Source organism: Cheilinus undulatus, linkage group 8 (assembly GCF_018320785.1).
Source record: "Cheilinus undulatus linkage group 8, ASM1832078v1, whole genome shotgun sequence".
NCBI classification, from domain to species: Eukaryota; Metazoa; Chordata; class Actinopteri; order Labriformes; family Labridae; genus Cheilinus; species Cheilinus undulatus.
Window position 1 is genome coordinate 29934974 of NC_054872.1, and position 6618 is coordinate 29941591.

General features: G+C 37.3%; 1 long non-coding RNA gene across 1 annotated transcript; it reads left to right on the plus strand.

Annotated features, from left to right (window-relative positions):
• Positions 1 to 2470: 2470 nt before the first annotated feature.
• On the plus strand, positions 2471 to 3486 carry LOC121514078. Its single transcript, XR_005992260.1, has 3 exons — positions 2471 to 2510; positions 3043 to 3179; positions 3297 to 3486. It is a non-coding gene; the product is annotated as an uncharacterized LOC121514078 (long non-coding RNA).
• Positions 3487 to 6618: the final 3132 nt, after the last annotated feature.

Consider the following 6618-nt stretch of genomic DNA (forward strand, 5'->3'; position numbering starts at 1 on the left):
TGAAGTAGTTTCATGTCAGAATTCTGCTTTTAGAAACTTAACTGGCTGTAAAGGCATGTTTGAGACACAATAAGTCTGAGAGGACAGTACTGGTTTGACTAATCTTTGAGACTCTTACCTTGTAATTACCTTAAACTTTTAAAATTGATCCTTTAATTCTGCAGGGAGAACCTACTAAGACTATGGTCTCTTTTCCAGGGGTTCCCTGCAGCAGTACAAACACAGAACACAGAAAGTTCAGACTAGTTCTTTAACAACACTGAGAGACATCAGAAAGGGACACCTAGACATCATTTAGAAATTGTTCCTATAATCCAAATTAGGCAGTATTCTAGCTTGAACAATCTTTTTTCTATTATTCATTATTAAAGAAACTGTAAGACTGAAGGTCGTTAAAATGAGTTGTAGCCTATTAACTTAATTATTCAACAATCATCCCTTAATCATCCCATCCTGCCTGTGGAGAGTGGATAGTCTAGACATGATGGAAGAAAACCTCCTGATTCAGTGCAGGGTAGTAACTTCAGTTGGCCGACTTTGAGTGGCGTAAATATTCAAGATTTAAGTATGTGATAGAAATAAGTGAAAATTAGAGGATGAAGAGCGTAGCTCGGGGCTTGCAACTACTGTACATTTGTACAAATTTTGTCTTCACAGGTGCTCTTGGGGCCAGACTTTCAAATTAACCTAAAGTAAATACATATTTTGATCCAAATGACATATTATTGAAGTGTTTGCATTTTCTTTCAAAATCTAAGTAATTTTTCAGTCCCTATTGCTTATTGGTAATCAAAATATTTTTTTGTACATATTTCTACGACTGCCATGTTGTCCATCCCTTGGTTTTATGCTAATGTGGAAATTTACAATCTCCAAGAGTCTGAAGTGAAAAGTTGACAAAGAGAACAGCAGATTTAATCAGAACTGGACTTTTAAGTACCTGTTTATCATGCTTCAAAATTACTTAGATAGCTGCAGGGATTTAAAAACAAAAGATTCACTAAAAACCACATCTTTTTGCGCATCAAGCTTTCTGAATTTAATCATCTTTTGCGGGCTGGATGAGGGGCTTTTGGGGGCCTAATGTGGCCCCCGGGCTGCCAGTTGATGATCACTCAAATAGCTTTACAAAAAAAAATTAAAAAATTATTCACGCTGTTATGAATTGAATTTAGATAGAATTCAGTGTAATAAAGTTGCCACAGTGCAGTTTGACTAAAAAAACCGTCAAATCAACCCCAGCAGACTTTGACAAAATCAGTTTCAGCTCAAATTACGAGTATTTTTAACTTTTTTAACTAATTAGTTTTAAAGTGTAGCTGGTTAATTCCATTTAAATTTGGAATGTATGATCTAAATGGTAATACCCAAATATTTGAATTGTTGAACATTTCAACGATTACATTGTTCATATACATACATAACTGCATTTGAAATGAAATCATGTTGCAGTTGAAAGAGAGCTAAGTGCATAAGTATATAAAATCGTATCATTAGTATAAAGATATATTTCACACTTTTGTATCATTTCATTGATGTCATTAATATACAGTGCAAATACAAATGGCCCAAGATGGAGCCCTGAGGTACCCCTGTATCAGTTACCAAATCGGGGAATTTTACATCAGTGCATCAGGTCACTCATCAAGTCTTTTTTAAAAAAATACCAAATAGAACAAAAAATTATATGACTATTCAGCTCAGGCTTTACACTCTGTACAGCATTCATCACTCCTTGAACTCTTAATATTGAAAAACTTGAATAAAGCAATCAAACAGAAGAGTTTAACTTCAGGAGAACCTGAGCTGTGAAAGGAGAGGGACTGAGTAAGTAAAAGGGTTAATGTGCACAGGAGTTTGGATGAATTTATATAATCTGAACGGCTACTTTACCTTGCAGGCATTTTTCAGTGCATGTTTGAATCTGTGTTTGTGGAGTGATAATTGCACTGTATCTTTTACACAATACAGTTCATTTGAGGCTCATCTTGGTCTCCTCGCACATTTTCCACAGGTGAGTCATGGCATTTCTAGACTACACCTATCCCCCCTTGCTTTCTACGCCCCCTCCCCTGTCTGTACTTGTGTCTCTACCTCTTATCCATACTATCTCCCCACTCTGATGTTTCAGCACACACCCAGCTGATTGCTACACTGGCAACTGCACACAGTGGCTTATTGTGTGTGCGAGTATAGACAAGTTGTTTTCTCTATGTTCCCTCACATTTATGCAAAGAGATTCAGTAACACCTGAACAAATGACATATAAGCCCACATACTGGTGTAACTGGTGTGAAAAGAACTTATGCTGGAGGGAGAACAAGAAAGGATATAGTACAATGTTTTAATTTCAATATTATGTAAGATTTCTTGAGGGGCAGAATAAAGAATAGAGGGTGGGACTTAAATGTAGGGTGTGCCAGCCTTTATATAAAGACATTTGTGTACAGGATCTTTACTCAAACCTCTCTTTTCATCTTCTCAAGCTGCACACACTGTCAGACAAATTGGTAAGTGGAAAAATGCCTCTAATAAGATTATTTAAATTACAGAATTAATCATTTTGCTTCTCATTTATACAAGAAATCGAAACTTTATGAGATTTTGTGGCATGAAAATACATGATTTATCTTTTGGGTGTGGTTTGTGCATCATGTGTGGAGTGCTGCATCTGAAGAGATTCAATAGTGGTGTTATATGATAATATTTCAATTTGAGTTTCTGAGAGGGAAACGAGTGAAAAGACCACAGGCACTGCCGCTGAGAGGACAAAGAGGTTAAATGAGCAGGCTGAAGATGTTATGGATTGATTTAGAAGATAAATTACCTGTTAAACTAAACTAAAATGTGGTAGCTGCTGCACCCTTGATGCAGTATTTTCAGGTATCTCCAGTTATTTTCAGATCAGTTGCTCAAAAAGAAAAGACAGTAAAAAAAATCAGGTGTGTAGAAATAAGCTGTGTTTGACAATCCATACTTAACTGATTGTTGATTTTTTTTTAAGTCACTGTACAACACATTAAACAAGTTATCTTGTTCCAGACACCATGCCAGGTCTCATTCAGGCAATGGCACTCCTTAAAAGTTGCTTTGCGAAGTATGCTGGAAAAGATGGAGACTGTAGCTCTTTGACCAAGGGAGAACTTGTAGATCTGTTCCGTGAAGAGCTTGGCGTAAATGTGAGTCAAAAAGATATGGCACTGTTGCTTCAAAGAGCTGTCAGAGCCCATACAAAGTATTTTCATGCTTTAAAAATGACTTACCCATTCCACTGTCTCTCTCTCTCTCTGTCTTAGGTCAGTGGTCCAGCTGCGGACAAAATCTTTGATGATCTGAACAGCGACAAGGACGGAGTTGTTGATTTCAAGGAATTTGTCATTTTTGTGGCAGCTCTTGCTACATGTATGAAATAAGTCTGTTTGCATTGCTTTGCAAATTTCTTTTACTTTTGTGCAGTTTGGACCAAATAAAATGTGGTAAAATGTGGTTTATTCTTTTTTTTTTTTTTAAATAAGTTGCAGAGTCGATATCTGCAGGCTTAAGCGATGTCCACCCATCTTTGAGTGGATTTATTCTGAGTGTCTCAGCTATGAATACTGGTTTGGCTCAAAGGTTTCTCATTCATTCATTCATTTCAAATAAAAGCCCAGACATCAGGCTCCTGAATGATCAATCAGGGACCTTTTTAATAGTTAAAGGCTCACCATCATCTCCCTTTATGCCCAGTTGTAAAAAAGCTTAATCATAGTGACTTATGTCAAATATTGCAAAGAAAACATGTCTGGATATCCATTTATCATGCAGACAGAGAAGAGCTCACATCAACCTGCTTTTGCACATTTTCATGTACATATGGCTGAAGAGACAGAGCAGGAGAGGCACATGGATACAGGGTGTGTCAACAACCATTTAAATAGAACAGGATAGGGTGTGTCTACCTTTGTTTGAAAAGGATTATGTCCATGCTTTTAGCTCAAATCCCCATTGTCAACACCATCAACCAACTAAAATGTTCACTTAATCTTGGTTACAGTTAATCTGTATTTTAAATAAGTTCTAAAATAAACCATCAACAGTTTAATGCTGGATCAAACCAAGTTTTTGATGACTTGCTGTAGCATTCTTTAGCCATTCTGTTGCCACTTCTTTGCATCCAAAGGCCCAACTGCGGGCCAGGCCATCTGTAAAGGCTGACTGCTGCTCTCATTCTGTAGGGAGCTTTCAGGTCACATCCAAGAGGGGTTAGACCCAGAATTTGCAAAAGGAATAATATGCCAAACTCATCAAGTGAACTTCCCAGGAACCACATATTTGCATTGCAGTCTCCTGGGTCACCACACCTTACTTGGAAAAACATTCCCTATCATGTCAGTGTTTGGGCTGACTGACTCAGAGGAAAATACAGGGGTGGTATTGTTGAGTTCACAAAAGTTGTCATGTAAGTGCCAAGCTCTCAGCATGTTTCTAAATCAAATGTTTGGGCCTCAGTGCTGCTTAACTCCCCGGCTAGGGATGCAACATTTAGAGATATTGCTGGTATAATAATAAACTGAGAAATATTCACAGTTTCATGATTACCACATTTATGCATAATATAAGTGTACACCTGTAACGTGCAGGGTTTGCATGTTCTTCCGTGCATTCTCTCTGGGTACTGTGGCTTGTTGGGTTAACTGGTAATTCTAAATTGGCTGTGGGTGTAGCTGGCTGTATGTCAGCTCTGTGACCGACTGATGACCAGTCCAGGTTGTATCCCGCCTCTTGCTCAATGACAGCTGGGATAAGCTCCAGTCCAACAGGACCCTGAGCTGGACAAGCAGTGTAGAAAATGGATGGATGGATGAAACATCTTTAATGTACAAAATGATGTGAAAATTATTTTGAAATTTTAATATTTTAAAAGCCAAATTCCAAACAGGGGCAAAAAGGCTGGAAAAGTAAGTAGTACTGATGAAAAACAGCTGGAAGAGCATTTTGCAACTGATTAGGGAAATTAGCAAACAGGTCAGGAACATGACTAGATATAAACAGAGCATTTCAGAGAGGCAGAGTCCCTCAGAAGTAAAGATGGGCAGAAGTTTGTGGACTGTAACTGTAAAGACTTTAAATATCCCACAGTTGAAAAAAATCACTGTCCCTACTTTTTTTTAGATTTTTTTTTCTTAAAAAAATTCAACCATTCAAATATATATTTTTTAAAAATCCTCATAAATAAGAAAAACAGTGGTGGTCTTTGAAGGTAGTCAAGAATTTGTCTTTTAAGGAGGCTGTTTCTTTTCTAAATTCTGACAAACACTGAACTTTCTTTCCTCTTGTAGTTACTAATGTAAAAAACATATTTTACATTTTTAGCATCCTGTTTGCCTTTTTCCTGGTGATCAAAACAAACGCTATACTTCAACCTCTTTTCTTTGATTTCATGTAGTAGCAGTGGCAACCAGCATTAGGGTGCATTTCTGCCACCTGCTGGTGTTAATGAACTACTGTGCTATTGCACACATACAGGACTGTAGGAAATAGGTATCGTCCAAAATAAAAGCACAACACAACCACATTTTTTTCCCTAGGTAAACATCTGTGAACCACTGAAAACAACTCAGTGACCCACTTTTTGGGTCCCACCCCACCAATTGAAAATCAAGGGCAGATATTAGTTATTAGTAAGGCTTATATAAACAGCAATGACCTTATTACAGCAAATTGATAAGCAAATATGACTTGCAGCTGTGTCACTCAATTTTTGGTTCTAAACAGGATACTGAGTGTGTCAACTTTCATTTTAAAAGGTTTGTGTCCATCCTCTACTCTCTACTCAAACCTTCCTCTTCAATCTGCTTAATGTGAACAAGTACACAGAAAATTCTGGTAAGAAGAAATAAGCCTAAAAATCATACTTTTACACAGAAATAACATTATTACTATCACTTAGACCAGATAGCTGATACCCAATATACACAGTAGCATGGCACTGATTTATTGGTTTATAAAATGATAATGTCTGAGATAAGATTTTTCTGTTAAAATAAATGATCATCAATGACACAATGAAATTCATAATTAATGCTTTTTTCCATTCCAGCGACAATAACATAAATCATACTGGGCTTGCTGGTTCTCTTCAACAGTTATGCTGAGAAAGAAAGACAGAAATATTCTGAGCAAGAGTAAATTTGTTGATCTGCTCCAAAATAAAATGATGCTATGGCAACAAGTGAGTACAAAGATGTAGTGCAGTATTGTTGCATCAAATGGCTGTGCGCACCTATTTGACCTTTTTTTTTTTTGACTGACTCAACTCCAACTCTTTGTTTTTTCATTGGGTTGAATTGTGGCAGGTAATCCATTACATGCCATCTGGTGGGAAGGAGAATTTGCACAACCCAGGCTTTGCTCTGGATGTCCTTGCATGTTGCCAGGGGCATGGAAAATAATCTGCTGAAAAACTGCCAGCAGGTTTCTGGGCATATCACAGGGGTGAAACTGTCCTGGCAAAAGAGATGCCATCTAACTTGACCTTGGCTGCTGGGTGACTCACATGTGTATCAACATGTGTCAAGCTTATTTTTAGTTCATGTTGCATGAAATTTTAACTTGAATACGATCAGGCATATGGCAATG